Source organism: Nannospalax galili, unplaced genomic scaffold (assembly GCF_000622305.1).
Source record: "Nannospalax galili isolate Female #2095 unplaced genomic scaffold, S.galili_v1.0 scaffold2201, whole genome shotgun sequence".
Lineage (NCBI taxonomy): Eukaryota > Metazoa > Chordata > Mammalia > Rodentia > Spalacidae > Nannospalax > Nannospalax galili.
The window spans coordinates 36,511-52,851 of NW_008345039.1; the positions used below are offsets into that span (position 1 = coordinate 36,511).

The following is a 16,341-nucleotide window of genomic DNA, read 5'->3' on the forward strand; positions in this document are numbered from 1 at the left end:
TTTTGGAAGCAGAGGCAGGAGGATCTCTGTGAGATCAAGGCCTGGTCTATACAGAGAGTTCCAGGTCAGTTGGGGCTACAGGAAGTCCATGTCTTGAAAAACCAGCAAAAAAGTAAAGCCCAAACATAAAAGAAAAATTATGGAATAGAAGATTTGTAAAAATTCAATAAAAAATAAAACAAAATATAGACAGTTCTTGAGGTCTATGGTTTAGATTTATTTATTTTTATTTATTTATTTATTATATGTGTGGTGGGTGAGTGCAGGGTTTGCCACACACAGGAGCCACAGCCCACATGTGGATGTCAGAGAGTATCTTTGTGGAGTAGTCTCTCTCCTCCCACTCTTCCATGGTTCAGGGGATGGAACTCAGGTCCCCAGGCTTGGGTAGTGGGGCTGAGCTATTGCCAGCCCTTGTTTCAATTTGTTCTCATTTTATTCTTTTGGTACTTAGGGGTGGAGCTCTGTGCCAAGCACTTGCACATCAAGCGATGTACCAGTGTTCTGCATCTCAGGCTTTGCTTTTCCTCCTTCCTTTCTCCTTCTTTCCTTCTTCCTTCCTCTTCCCTTCATTTATTTCTTTCCTTATTTCTTCTCTTCTTGTTTCCTGGTCCCTGGAATGGACCCAGGACTCCACACATGCTAAACAAGGGCTCTACTGTGAAGCTGTATGCTCAGACCCAAGCTCTGTTTGTACTTTTTGTATGATTGTCTCACTAAATTCTCCAGACTGGACTTGAATTCAAGATCCTCAGCTTCCTGAGTGGAGGAAATTATAATCTTATGCTAAACTGCTTTTGCATTATCAAAAGTCTAAAAAATTCAAGAAAAATAGACATTGAAAAAAAAATTCAAACAATCTAGGTGTGATAGTTTACAGCTGTCATCCCAGCTCCAACAGGATAAGGCAGGAGGATTGCCAGGAGTTTGAGTACAGTCTGGTCTCCATAGTGAGTGCCAAACCAGCTATAGTGTCAGATTCTGTCTCAAAAAATTAAAAGAAAGAAAAAGAAGAAATAAAATTAAAACCCAAATTTAAACAGTCTGGTTCTTACTTCAGTGGTAAAGCATTTTCCTCCTATGTAATAAAGATGCCTATGCCTCCCAAGTGCTGGGACAAAAAGCTTGCTCCACCACACTCAGCCTGTCAACAGGTTTTAAGACCAGTCTGGGTCACCACAAGTCCCAGGCCAGGCAGTATTATATATCAATACTCAGCTCCTCATTTCCCTGCTAAAACAGGCTAGGGAGTATCTCAGACTGCTTGCCTAGCATGCATGAAGGCCTAGGATCACTTTCAGAACCATATAAAATGGGGCATGCTGACACACATTTGTTATCCCACACTACATATATGTCAGCAGAGGATCAGAATTTCAAGGTTGGGCTCCTGATCTGGTTCAGAGGCACCTGTTGTGAGTCTCATGACCTGAGTTCTATCCCTGGTATCCACGCAGTTGAGGGAGATCAATTCCCACAGTCTTCTGCCATCCACACTCCCTTCCCACATACTTACACACTTGCACACAAATTAAATAGAATGAAAAAAAATTTAAGGGCTGGGTGTGGTCTTGCTCGTGTTTAAGTCCAGTACTCAGGAAGCAGAGGCAGGCAGATCTCTCAGTTTGAGGTTAGACTTTTCTACACAGTGAGACTAAGGGCAGACAGGGCTACCTAGTGAGACCCTGTTATACTACAAAAAAGTTTAAGGTCATCCCAGTGACATTGGGAGTTCAAGGTCAGTTTGGTTTGCACGAGAACGTACCAGAACAAATTTTTTAAAAATATGAAAGAAAGCATCTTTATTACACATGAGGCAAATGTTCTTACCACTGAGCTAAACCTCAGACTGTTGTCAATTGGATTTTTCATTTTATTTCTCTTTTTACTTTTTCATTTCATTTTAAAATTTCATATTTTATGAGTGTTTTGCGTGTAGATAAAGTGTACCCATGTCATGCAATGCCCACAGAGGCCAGCAGAGTGCATTACATCTCCTGGAACTGGAGTCACAGTCCTTTGTGAGGGCAGCCAGGGCTCTGAACTGCTGAGCCATCTCTCCAGACTTCTTTTCAAAATTTCTTTCAGCGTTTTGAGGCAGCTATGTTCTCACACTCCTAGCAATCCTTCTGCCTCCCCCTTTTGGAGCTGGGAGGACAAGTGTGAACTATCCTACCCAGCTCGTTTTTATATTTTATTTAAAAATTATTTTTATTTTATTAATTTTTAAAAATTATGTTGTGTGTGTGTGTGTGTGTTTATATGTACATTCAGTGCTGGAGTCACAGATGGTATTGAGCTGCCTTATGTGGGTGCTGGGAATTGATCCTGTCCTCTGGAAGGGCAGTATACACTCTTAAATGCTGTCATCACTCCAGCCCTACCTAGATTTTTGTTTGGGTTGGTTTGGTTTTTTTTTGGGGGGGGGCATCTTTTTGAGATAGGGTCTCCCTGTAGCCCCAGCTGGTCTGGAAATCACTATGTAGACCAGGCTGCCCTTGAATTTACAAAGATCCGCCTGCCTCCAGAGTGCTGGGATTAAAGGCGTGAGCCAGCACACTCAGCTCAGATTGTTTGTTTTTGAATAAACAAGTTTATTTGTAAATTTTGTCAACATAAAAACTTCAGTAGGATAAATTTACAAACCACTTGAAAGACCATCTCTATAAAAATATTTTTCTGGGACACTACCCTGATTGTAGGACCCCAGGCTGGGGTACCCAACGTCCACGGGAGGCCGCACCCCAATAACTCAGTCCTCAGACCAGGAGATGCAACAAGCAAGAGGATTTAATCGTTTGCGCAGACAGGCCCCTGCCTCACTCAGAGAGAGAGAGAGAGAGAGAGCAGCAGCCCCGAGCTCAGCTTACAGGTGAAAACTACAACCGGCAGCAGTGGGAGGGGGCCGGCAGCAACCAGCAGCAGTGGGAGGGGGGAAGTTTTGGGTGATGTCCGGCTTGTGTATGGAGCATGAAAAGGTCAGCTCTTTCTCAGCAGTTAGAATTATTTTACTTCTTCCTTGTTCTGAATATTCTTCTTTGGTCTGGGGGACTTGGTTTGAATCCACTTTAACCTGGGGGGCTTTAGTTTGATTCCATCATGATGTTACCTAACCTGTCTTAATTGGCAGAGGCCCCAATAAACTGGTGCTGTTCTCCTCCCCCATGCAAATCTATGTTAAATTCCACAAGGAAAAATGTAAACTTTGTATTGTTTCCTTGTAAAGATTAAAAAAGAAAAAGAAAAATACTCCCAGTAAGTCAACCTAGTTATGAAATCAGACAACATAGTGAAAAGCTATACCAGATGCTGGTGTGGATAACTTGTTATTTTATCCTAGAGCTCCTGTACATAGACTTCCCCGTTAGTGTATGCATTATCAGCGAGAGGGATAGTTAACATGGGGTAGAGTGAGGATGTATGCAGGCTTCAATAAGCAGAACAAGCGTAGTCCACCTAGAAAAAAAAATCAACTGATGCTGGGCATGGTGGCATGGCCCTTAATCTCAGTCCTTGGGAGGTAGAGGTAGGTGGATCTCTGTGAGATCCAGACCAGTCTGGCCTACATAGTGAGTTCCAGGAAGCTGGGACTAGAAAGACCCTCTCAAAAACAAACAAATAATAAAACCAAAAAAAAGAAAAACCAACTGGCCTAAATGACACACACTTCAGACACCACTCACCACCACTTGTGAATGTTAAATATTCAATATAAAAATGTTGACCCTACAATATATAAAATAGGTATCGTAAATGCCCACCGTATGTTCTCTAGCTACCAGATTTATTTTTTTAAGGAAACAGTACAATGTGGTTTAAAAGTTGTGTCTTCAGCCCTTAAAAACCCTCATTTTAAGCCGGGTATGGTAGCACATGCTTTTAGTCCCAGCACTCGGGAGGCAGAGGCAGGCAGATCTCTGTGAGTTCAAGGCTAGCCTAGTCTATATAGTGAGTTCCAGGGCAGCTGGGCTACAGGGTGACCCTGTCTCAAAAAGACAAACACACAAACAAAACCCCCTCATTCTATCACATGATATCACAGATGATCAGACTGAACAGTCCCACTTGTTAAGCAGTTGGATCAAGTCATAACCAGTTTTATTGCAACAGGACCTGTACCTGTAAACATTTATCAATTCTAGTACCTTAATAACTGCTCAACAAGTCATTAGCATACAGCAACATGCATCATGAGAAGCAAGAAATGTCACCCGTCCTTGCAGATTGGCAGCTTGTCACTCCTGAGCCACAGTGCTCACACCACTGAGATTTGTGAACAGTCACTTTTCACATTCATCCTGAGTACAGACGCGATGACTTAAGTACAAATGCAACGTTATAAACAATTTCTTAAAAAAATCGTGACAAATTAAAACAAAGTATTTTACAGAATTTACTACAGAAAGCCATGAAACCTACCTTCATTTAAGTTCTCTCTCCCCATGTCTAGGGAGCCAACTTGAAGTCTTTGGGCATGATGGCAATTCTGTTGACTGGATGGCACATAGATCAGTGTCTTCAAAGAAACCCTACAGGTTCACTTCACTAGGCTTCTGAAGCGCACCAGTGGCTGCCCTACGAAACCTCAAGTAGGTTTTGAAATTTGGGGGCTTTCCCACCAGTAAACTGTTTGGTTCTGGCCATTTTCTTTCACCCAAAGCGAAGTCTTAGGCTCTGTCTATGACCAATTCAGTACTGTTAGTACCAGAAGAGCCTGTCACAAACAGAAAAACAAGCTGCTCGCCTGAGGAATGACCAAACCACTCTGCCCCAACTTGTTTTTAAATTCTGATAATGCAAAAGCAGACTTAGCGTCGGACTGTAATTCTTTCCACTCAGCTGCTTGAGCAAGGATGATCTCAAGTTCAAGGAGAGCTAGGACACCTTAGTGAGACCTTGATTCAGAAAGTTCAAACTGGAGGCTGGAGAGATGCCTCAGTGGTTAAGAGCACTGGCTGCTGGTGTAGAGGACCGGTCTTCAGTTCCCAGCACCCACACGGTGGCTAAAAACCATCTGTAACTCCAATTTCAGGGGATCTGACAGGCTCTTCTGGCTTCCTTGTGCTTTTGCACACATGTAGTGCACATACATGCATACAAAACACTCATACACATAAAATAAAAATATACAAAATTTTTTTAAAGTAGAAACAGGGCTTGGGTTTGAGAATACAGCTCGGCAGTAGAGCCATTGCTTAGCAGAGTGAGCCCTGGGTTTCATTCCAGGGACCATGAAACAAGAAAAGAAGAAAGAAAAGAAGGAAACAACGAGGAAGAGAAGGGAGGAAGGGAGGGAGGGAGGGAAGGAAGAGGGAGGGAGGGAAGGAAGAGGGAGGGGAGAAAGGGTCCATAGCACTGGTATGTTATTAGGCGTGCATGTTTTTGGACCAAGGTCCCACCCCAAAATGAGCCATATCCCACCTGTGGCTGTCCGAAGATAACTTTGTGAAGCAGGTTCTCTCCATCCACGGATTCTGGGAATTGAACTCAGGTCCTCAGGCGTTGGGAATGGGGCTGAGCCGTCTTGCCAGGTCTCATATTAATTTGTTTTTATTGTATTCTTTGGTATTTGGAAATGGAACCAACCTTCCCTCCCCTCCCCTCCCCTCCCCTCCCCTTCTCCTTCCTTCTTTCCTTCCTTCTTCTCTTTCTTATTTCCTGGTACCTGGAGTGGATCCTAGGGCCCTACACATGCTAAAGAAGGACTCTACTGTTGAGCTGCATGTTACTAAGCCCTGTTTATTCTTTTTGAGTCATGGTCTCACTAAAGTCCCCAGGCTGGCCTTGAACTTGAGATCCTCTTTACTCAGCCTCCTGAGTGGATGAAATTACAGTCCTGTGCTGAGGCTGCTTTTGCCATCTTGAAAACTAAAACCAGGGTCCCAGAGACATGGCTCTGAATTTAAGAACAGTGGCTGCTTTTACATAGGACCTTGGTTCACTTCTTAGCACCCACGTAGCAGCTTACAACAGTTCATAACTGCAGTTCCAGAAGATCTGATGACCTCTTCTGGCCTCAGGGGACATTGTACAACATAGGCACCCTTACATACATGCAGGTAAACTATTCATACACATAAAATCAGAATAATTTTAAACAAAATAAAACCAGCTAAGTATGGTTGTTCACACCTGTTATCTCAGCACCCAAAAGCATGAGGCAGGATGATTGCTGGGAGTTTGAGAACAGCCTGGTCTCTGTAGTGAGTCTGAGATCAGCATGATACATAATGTGAGACACTGACTCCAAAATCTAAAAGAAAGAAAAAAGAGCCTGATTTGGTGGTGGTGTATCCCATCACTCAGGAGGCAGAGGCAGGCAGATCTCTGTGATTTTGAGACCAGTATGGCCTATATAGCGAGTTCCAGACCAGGTAGGACTACCATAGTTAGACCCTCGCTCCAAAAACAAAAAAGAAAAAAGAAATAATAATAATAATAATTAATAATACTACTACTAATAATAAGACATAACCAAATTTAAAACGTTCTGGGTCTTGGTTCAGTGGTAGAACATTTGCCTCAAGTATTGCTTTTGTCTTTTTCATTTGTTTGATTTCTCGAATAGGATCTCATGTAAGTCAAACTCCATTTGTGACTAAAATGACTTTGAACTTTTTGTGAGACCAGGCTGAACTTGATTTGCTCTTACAAAGATCCACTCTCTGCCTCCCGAGTGCTGGGATTAAAGGTGTGCCAAACGATGTCCTGAAGTTTATGAGGTTTTTTGTTTTTGTTTTTGTTCTTTTTTTTTTTTTTTTTTTTTTTTGCCCCAGCTGTCCTGGAACTCACTATGTAGACCAGGCTGGCCTTGAACTCACAGAGATCCACCTGCCTCTGCCTCCCAAGTGCTGGGACTTAAAGCCGTGTGCCACCACACCTGGCAAAGTTTAGGGTTTTTAAAAAAAATATTATTTACTATTTCTATTTTTTGCATGAGTGTATTGCCTGCATGTGCATAAGTCACCTATGTCCTACAATGCCCATGGAAGTCAGAAGAGGGCGTCAGATTCCCCTGGAACTGGAGTTATGGATGGTTGTTAGCCATCATGTGGATGCTGGGAATCAAATCCAGGTCCTTTGTAAGAGCAGTTAGTACTCTTAACTGCTGAGCCATCTCTCCAGTCCTGAAGTTTAGGATTTAATGTATCCAAAGTGAACAGTTCCTGTACGTTCAGGACTTGATAGGGGGAAGCAGTTGAGTCCATAGCTGTAGTCCATCTACAAAATATCATGAGACCTTGCTTCAAGAAAAAAATACATCAAGTTTGTTGAGATGGCTCTATGGAAGACCTCAGTATCTTTTTCTGGAACACACATGGTAGAAAGAGAGAACTGACTCCCTCCTGCAAGTTCTCCTCTGGCCTCCACACCAGGGCCCCAGAATGAATGAGCACATGCACGAGAGAATGTGAACACACACACACACACACACACACACACACAGAAAAAGCCTCCCTCCCCCACATAAACAACTAATAAATAAATAAACCTGGGCATGGATCTAGCTCAGGGGTAGAGAGCTTGTGTAGCATATAACACTCCTGGATTCAATCCCCAGAAGAGATCCAAAAAAAGAACATACAAAATAACAATAAAAATATTTTCAGACTAACTGTATTATCATTAATACACTATACACATTTACAAAATTCTGTTTGATGAGGGTATTGTAGCACATCCCTGTAATCCCAGAATTAGGGAGGTAGATTCAGAAGGATCAGGAATTCAAGGACAACCTTGGCTATAGTGAATTTCAGGTCAGCTTAGACACAAAATCAAAAACAAAAGAAAAATTATGTTTGAAAACCAGACAGGGTACCCATGTCTATAATCCCCCCATTCAGGAAGTGGAGGCTGGGGGTTGTTTGGCAATTTTGAGTCCAGTCTCTGAAAGATGGAGAGTTCAAGGACAGTAATGAGCTACAGAGTCAGACACTCTCTCTATAGAGTGAATGCCAGTGTGGCCACTGCATGTATGATCCCAGCACAGAGCAGAGGCAGGAGGCTCACAAGTATGAGACCAGCAAGGTCTACATAGTGAGGTCATGTCTGAAGATAAAGAAATACATTAGCACTGCGATCCTGTCTCCAAAAAGAAAAAGGAAAAAGAATGCCCAGAGTGGAGAGCAGGCACAGCAGCTGTAAGCTGGTGACACAGAGCCGCCATGCTCCAGATCACTTTGGATTGAACCTAGAACCAGATACAGGTGATACAAGCCCTTTACTATTGTTCTACATACCAAGCCCTTTTGTAATTACTTTTTATTTTGAGGCTAAGTCTTATTCAGGTCCCTGACTGGCTGTGGACTTGCAGAGATCTTGAATTTTCAGCCCTCTTTCCTCAGTGCTTGAAAGCCACAGACAGTTGTCTGACCCTCTTTAACATTCCCTTGACTTCCAATGATGCTCTTATAAGACAAAGGGCTGAAGTTGCTGACTGGGTTTCAAGGTTGCTTGAGAAACAACCCATGTAGGAAGACCCCTGAATGAGAAAGAAAAGACCACAGATGCCCTACCACATTCTCTAGTTTGTATCATTATGATTTTTGCTTATTTAGATGTAGTCTTACTCTGTAGTCCAGAGTGCCTTTTTATTTTATTTTTAAATTTATTTATTTATATTTCAGTCTTTTAAAAGGTATTTCATTTATTATTTTTATTTCATGTGTTTGCCTGTATTGCCTGCATGTAGGTAAGTGCACCCATGTCGTGCAATACCCAAGGAGGACAGAGGAGGCTGTCGGATCCCCTGAAACTGGAGTTACAGACAGTTGTTAGCTGCCATATGGGTGCTGGGATTCGAACCCAGGTCTTCTGCAAGAACAGTCAGTGTTCTTAACAGCTGAGCCATCTCTCTAGCCCCATATTTCAGTCTTTTTGAGACAGGGTTTCCCTGTCATCACAGCCATCCTGGAACTGACTATGACCTTGATCTGCCTCTGGCTCCCAAGTGTTGGGATTAAAGCTGTGGACTACCACACCTGGCTCCTTTTTTGAGAGAGAGAGAATCTCACTCTACAGCCCTGAAACTCCAGTTTCACTTGATCCAATGGCCTCTCCTAACATCTGTGGCACCTGAACTCACTTCCACCTACAAAGACTGTCACATATATACATAATTTTAAAATAATATAAATATTTCAGAATGCAGAGTCCACTGGTCAGGCATGGCAGCTAAAACAGGCAATTCTGAGACTCCTAAGGACAGGCAGGAAGATGGTGAGCTCCAGGCAAGCCTTGGCTACACGATGAGTTCCATCCAGGCCTGTCCTGCCAGCATAGCCCACTCCACTCCAGCCTGGGCCACAGACAAGACAATATTCCAAAAATTAAGCAAAAATGTAAAAGTATACTAGATTGTTTTTCCTCATCTAATTCTCCCCTTAGATGCCAATGCTACCCAGGAAATCCTCCCACTGGTAGCATCTGTGCATCAGGAGCTCCATCTCAGCTACCATCTTTCCTGATGCTCTGTGTACAGTCACAGAGCTTTGCAGTCTTACAAAGTTTACTTGATTCCTTCTGTTTTCCCATTTGAAACAATGCCTAGTTGTGTAGAGGCAGGCATGGCTTTATAGACCTCCTGCCTGATTCTCCAAAATGGAAAACGATCTACATCAATACTCCTACACCAGGCTCCAAGACTTTTGAAAGAAGTAATGTCACCCATTTCATAGATGCTCTTTAGAATTTCTGCAAGGCGAGTTCAATTCTTCAAAAGCAGAGTGTAGTTGGGTTAGGCATGCAACATTTCCATTGCTTTCTCTTGAGCGTCTTGAGAGGTAAGTGTGTCCCATGCCTATAAAGGAATGTGGCTCCTGGCTGCTCCCTTCACAATGGGAATTTTATTCTGAGGAGCTTCATTAGAAGTGGATTGACAATGCACAGGTGGATGCTTATAGAGCCTCCTCATGCTGCAATTGAGGGGAGCTGTTGCTTTTGAGACCACCAGTAGTAGTGGTATGAGTAAACTGAGGTCTCCACCATGCTAGAGTGGTGACTCGGGCCCAGAGTTGGTTCCTGTGATGGAAGAGAAGAAGGGTTTCCTAAGCCTCAGCTTGAAAATATGTTCTGTCCCCAGGGCTCAGGGACAATTGCAGAAGAGGGGGTGGAAAGATTGTAAGAGCCAGGAAGGAGGAACATAACCATACAGAAATAGTCCTACAGATACCTGGGACCCTTCTCATACAAACCTTACAGCAATGGTGTCAGCATGCACAAGTCCCATGCAAACATAAGCAGACAAAAACCCAGCACAGAACTGTGGAAGAATTATTGGTATCTGATTGCTGCTGGGTGAGGAAGGGCTGATCTTCTTAAAGGGAGGGACTCTAGATAAGCTGATTAGATCCCAGGGGATAATCTTGTACTGAGGGACATCTGTGGACACTAACTTTATGTGATAGGCTTTAACACAAATGACAGAGTATATGAACTCCAGTGGAGGGAGGCCTATGGGAGGGTGCCAAAGGGGTTATAAGGATGATTTTGTATATAAACTACACAAAAATTCAATAAAATTTTTTTTAAGAAAGAAAAGAAAAAAGGTAATATGTTCTGTCCTGGATGTTTTCCTAGGATCCTTCTGCCTGACAATCTACGAGGATGAGCAGCCAGGCCCCACCCACACTCCTGGAGCTGGCACAGCAGAAGCTGCTAACAGAAGAGGCCTTGGTCATCTCTGCTCTGGAGTACCTGCCCAAGACGCTCTTCCCACCACTGCTCAAAGAGGCCTTCACCAGGACACAAACTGACATCCTGAGGACAATGGTCCAGGCTTGGCCCTTCCCCTGTCTTCCTCTTGGAGCTCTGATGAGGATTCTAGACCTAAAGATCCTTTAGGCTGTGCTAGATAGATTGGATCTGCTGATTAATGAGATTTGCCCCAGGTGAGCAAAAGCCAGAGATGGTAAAACGTGGGAGACTGGGGTATGGTGCAGAGACATCTGGGATCAGGAAGAATGAGGTCAAAGGTGAATCAGTCTTCTGACGGAATCATCTTGTAGTATTGCAGAAGTCTTAACCACTAGAATGCTAATAGGAAAACACTGTAGGGTGTGGAGGCAGCTCAGAGCAGACATAGCCACTCTGTAATGAGAATGACCCTGCCTCTTCCACAGGTGGGAGAAATGGGAACAGATCCAAGTCAAGAGTAATTGAATGGAGGGAAGCAAGACGGGTCTGCAGATAGGTGCAGCTCAGGAACAGAGCCCTGTATGCATGAGGTCCTGCTCTGGGTATTCAACACTGAAATAAAACCCTAAAGGGTTAGAAGATAGAAAGCAGTTCAGGGAAAAGCTGACATTTGACATGTGCAATAAAAGCAGACTGCATGTCAGGTTCTGTCCTACCTCTTCAGTCTTCTACCTGTTTTCCCCTCAGGAGGTGGAAACTTGCAGTGCTTGATTTGTGGAATGTGAATCACAACTTCTGGAGCACGTGGGCTGGAATGAAGGATGGCTCCTCAGCACAGGCTGTGAGTAAGAACCAACCAGGGAAGGACTTTCTAGATACAAATCCAGGAGGTGTTTAAAGGTGTTGGCTGACCTTTGCCTCACTTTTCATCTCAATGAATACCAAAGAAAATTGTTGCACTGGGCCCACCAGAGAAGACGTTCCCTACAGCTGTGCTGTCTGAAGTTACAGATTTGGGTATTACCTATCCAGTTTTCCAGCCACAGTACATGGCGGAGTTGGAACTAAATACAGGGTGGAATTTGTTCACTCTGGTACATTTTGCAGTCTATTACCTCGTGGAGATGAGAAATCTTAGCGCGGTCCTTCTCGCACAGATCGACAATAATACCTTCAACATTGTAAATACTTGCAGACACACAGAGAAGAAATGTGTCACCAAGTTCATGTCTCAGTTCTCCAAACCCAGCTCTCTTGAGCATCTCTATACGGATGGTGTCAATTTTCTCAGTGCCCACATGAAATAGTTGTGCAGGTAAGTAGAGATAGAAAGCTATGTCTGCAGACTAGACTAAATCTTTCTCTTTGACATGAAAGATTGTAGTGGGCACCTGATGCCTGTCCCTCAGTGTGGATGTAGCAGTGATGGAGTCATTAGAATACAAGATCTCACATGACCATTTATATGAAACTGAGGGCTGAACTGGGGTAGGAGATGTGTACAGAGCTACCGTGCTAGGAGGCCAGCTGGGTCAGCCAGATCTAGTGAAGGTAGATTGTAGTTTCCTCCTTGGAGTCCGGTCTAATCTAGTTGGAAGTGAACAGCAAAGTGAAAAGGGCTCTGAATGAGGACCCGAATAACTCCCCAGGTAAATTCTGTGTCAATCAGTTGTGTGAACAGGCACCCGTCTGCCTCTAATTGTCCGTGTTTTGAGCCCAGGCATTGGCTGAGAAGTTGGGTAATGAGTGTCACTGGGATTGAGGGTGAGGAGCAGGGGTGAAGACAGAGGTTCCGTTGGGGATGCAGGGTGTCAGCGACCACTGTAAGAGATGTCATGAGAGTTCACCAGATTTTTCATGGGTTTGTTCCTCCTGTGTATGCCCTCCTGGAATGAATAATGTGGCCTGCATTGATCCTCTGCTTGATATTGGTAGCTGCAGAGCTGTGCACTGAGCCAGTCCCACAGTGATGCTGACAGGTCTCAGCCCAGAATGGTGTGACTTGAGTTTCCTAGTTACTTTCTATTACTGTGGTAAAACACTCTAATCAAAACCAATTTGAAAGGGATCGTTTCAACTTACGTTTCCAGGTCACAGTTCATCCTTGAGGGAAGCCAGGGCAGGAACTCAGGGCAGGAATGGCAACAGGACCATGGAGTTCAGCCTGAATTACATTTTCTTTTTTTTGGAGTGAGGAGAGGGTACCACAAGCTTGCTTTCTTAAACAACCCAGGACCAACTCACAGACATTCAAATGCCAATCCAATCGAGGAAATTCCCCAGTTCCCTCTTCCCAGATGTTTCAAGCCATCAAGTGAAGCTATCAGTACATCAAATGAGCAGACTCCAACAAGCAGTAGGCTGGGGGTTGCTCTCTAGAGTCAAATGCTCCAAAGACATGAGGGGGTCCTTTTACTTCTAAATCATACCACACTCCAGCACCACTTGCCAGAATTAACCTCTTTTTCTCTCTCTAGGTCCCTAAAGTCTTTGTTAGAGAAGCTCACCATCCCTTTCTGCCAGGTTTCACAGTTAGATTTGAATTCCCTGTCATAGTGTCAGAGCCTCAGTCAGCTAAAACACCTGAACCTGAGAGGTGTTGAATTATTCCATTTAAGTCCTGGGACTCTCCAAGTTTTTCTAGAGAGTGTTTCAGACTCTGCAGTCCTAGAATTGGAGCACTGCACGATGCAGGCCTCTCGGCTCAGTGCCCGCCTGCCTGCCCTCAGCCAATGTTCCCAGCTTACCACGATCAATTTCTATGATAAGGACATCTCTATGACATCTCCATGGCCATCCTGAAGGACCTTCTCCACCACACAGCCAAGCTAAGCCGGTTGACCCTGGAGCTATACCCTGCCCTTCTGGAGTGGTGTGATGACATGGGTGATGTGCTCCCAGAAAGATTTGCCCACCTTTGTCCTCAGCTCATGGATGCGCTGAGGGTCATAAGGTAGCCCAAGACTGTCTCCTTTGCTGCATATGTCTACCATGAGTGTTCTGAGTGCTGTGTCTATGATCTGGAGACTAGATTTTGTCTCTGTTGGTGGTAATTAGGGAATGGCTGCTATTGGTTACTGAAAAATAAAAGCTTGAGGAAAAATCTGCCCTCAAGGGGACCAAAATCATATGGCTTCACTCAAGGCTCAATGGGCTAGAAACAAAATGGTGTTCCAAGGGCTCAGATCACAGGGACTTAACAAGGAGAACAACTGGACCCTGGAGTAATGTGAAGTCAGAAAGACAATGCTGATGTTTGCAAGGTGGTGTCTGTCAGAACAGAACACTGAGTGCTTTCCCCGGCATGGTAACTCTAAGGTCATGGTCAGACCCTTGGAACCTGAGTGTTCTCCCTGGTGTCCTCCTCAGTCATCAAGCTGGTTTCAAATTTCAGAGTAGGGGTGTCCTGTGATTTTAGAGATGGAAAGAGCTTGTCTAACACCTCTGGGCATCAAAATACACTGAAGTTATTCTGATATTGTCTCCCCTGCCTGGGTACCTATGAAATACCACTTGCCTTCTGTCTGTATAATCAGGTAGCAATAAAAGAATTTTGTGTCCCACTCTTTGTTTTCTTCTTGATGCGTATGTTTACTAAAAATGTGGGTAGGAGAGACAGCCTGGCTTAAAAGGTGCCATTCTTCACAATGCAAATTTGATCCCCGGATCCACATAGTGGGAGGAGAAAGCTGCCTCCTGGCATTGTCCTCTGACATTTATGACAATGGCAGAAACGCTGTGTGTCATTCATTGTGTCATTAGTCATTCTTACACACAGACACACAGACAGAGAGAGACAGAGAGAGAGAGAGAGAGAGAGAGAGAGAGAGAGAGAGAGAATATAAGAATGTAGATGTAGTCTAACAATACTTAACTGTCATTTTGCTTGTCTGCCAACTTTCACAAATCATTGCAAAGGGCCCTTCACAAGCGCACTCTAAGCAGAAGTTACTGCCGACAGCCGCATTTCAGACATAATCACCTTAAAATGGCCATTTCTGGAATGCAGAATCTGCTCTTACTTGCATTGCTTCTACAATCAGTGGCCAGGTATCAGGCAGAAGTCCACACCAATCACAAGATCTTTTTTGCTGTTGTTTTCAGTAATCTTACTATATATCCCTGGCTGGCCTGGAACTCTCTATGCAGACAAAGCTGGCCTCAAACTTAATGATGTTCACCAGCTTCTAGCTTCTGAGTGCTAACATCAAAGGTATGCACCACCAAAATATGTTAAAATATGTTTGTGTACTGCTAAAGCAGTTTTCTGCCTAAGATAGTTCCAACAGCCTAACATATTCTTAGGAATTAGAAAATTTTTCTTTTTAAAAATTTTATTATTTTAATTTTTTGTGTATATGTATTGCCTTCATGTAAGTGCTCTCATGTTATGTAATGACTTCAGAGATCAGAAGAGGGTGGCGGATCCCCTGGAATTGGATTTGGGCATGGTTGTCAACTGTCATGTGGGTGATAAGAATAGAACCCAGGTTCTCTGTAAGAGCGGCCAGTGCTCTTAACCACTAGGCCATCTCTCTAGCCCCAGGAATTTGAATGTATTTTCTATCTTTCTAGATAGAATAGCCTTTCTAAGCTATTCTTCTGAGGACACTGAAACCAGCTTCTTCCTCCCATTCCCACAGGTGACCCCCAGTCCACTTGCTGCTCAGGCTCTCTATGATAATGGAGTGACTCTGAGCAGGGCCCAGAGATGAGGGGGTTCCCTGTGGAAGGGACCACATCCTCTTCATTTTGTGGCTCATCCTCTCAGGTCTAGCCAGGATGGGGCTGGATCCAGAACAGCACTGCTCCACCTCACAGCTTGTTACAACCCTGCATTCTGCTCTCCCTCCGAATGCTCCCTCACACACACCTTTTTTTTAAATCAACCTGGCCTGCACCTTGCTATATAGATGAGGCTGGCCTCCAACTCCTTTTCCTCATACCTTTACCTCCTGAGTGCTGAGAGGAAAGCATTCCTTGTTCTACCACAGAAAGGAAGGAAACAATTCTGTAGGAGTTCTTCGCTTATGTTTGGGGGGCTTTGGGGTATGGGAGGCCTCCTGGGGATGATAGCTGGTGATTGAAAAGGAGAGGCATGATTCTTGACACATATCTGTCTAGCTGTATAGTTGGGTGTGGGGTCTCTCCCTTCCCTCATGGGTCATTGGTCACCGGTCCACGAGGACAAAGGGAGCAGAAGCGACGAGCAGGGTCAGGACAGCCAGTGAGCCCTGATGAAGAAAGCCCTTCCGGGGAGGCAGGTTCAGTGATACAAACAGCTCCAGACTCAGTGAAACAGCTCCAGATTCAGGGAAACAGCTCCATTTATTCAGTGGGAGTTAGGGAAAATATAGTGTGGAGGCAGTAGCCAATGCTTCAGCTGATAGGTGCTCATAGTATGCTTTATTTACATGTGGCAGTAGGATCCTATCATCTGACTACTGGCCAATGCCCAATTATCATATAGAAAAAACCTGGGGATAGTTTTTATTCCAGGTAACTATGCCAAAGGTCATGTTTTAAATGAGGCCAAGCATCCGTGTTTGGCAGCACTTTCCAGGTAAGTCAAGCAGGAAGCCCCTGCTGAGAAAGGAGCCAACCTTAACAGCAGGGCTCCCCAACATCTCCCCCTGTTTTGTTTTATAAATGGAGAAATGTCATCACAAGCTTTAAGAGCCAACTCATCTATCTCAGGAGAAT

The 16,341-nt window shown here is 44.1% G+C and overlaps 1 pseudogene; it reads left to right on the forward strand.

Moving 5' to 3' along the window:
- Positions 1-10,608: 10,608 nt before the first annotated feature.
- Positions 10,609-13,691, forward strand: LOC103740654 (annotated as a pseudogene).
- The last annotated feature ends 2,650 nt before the right edge of the window (positions 13,692-16,341 follow it).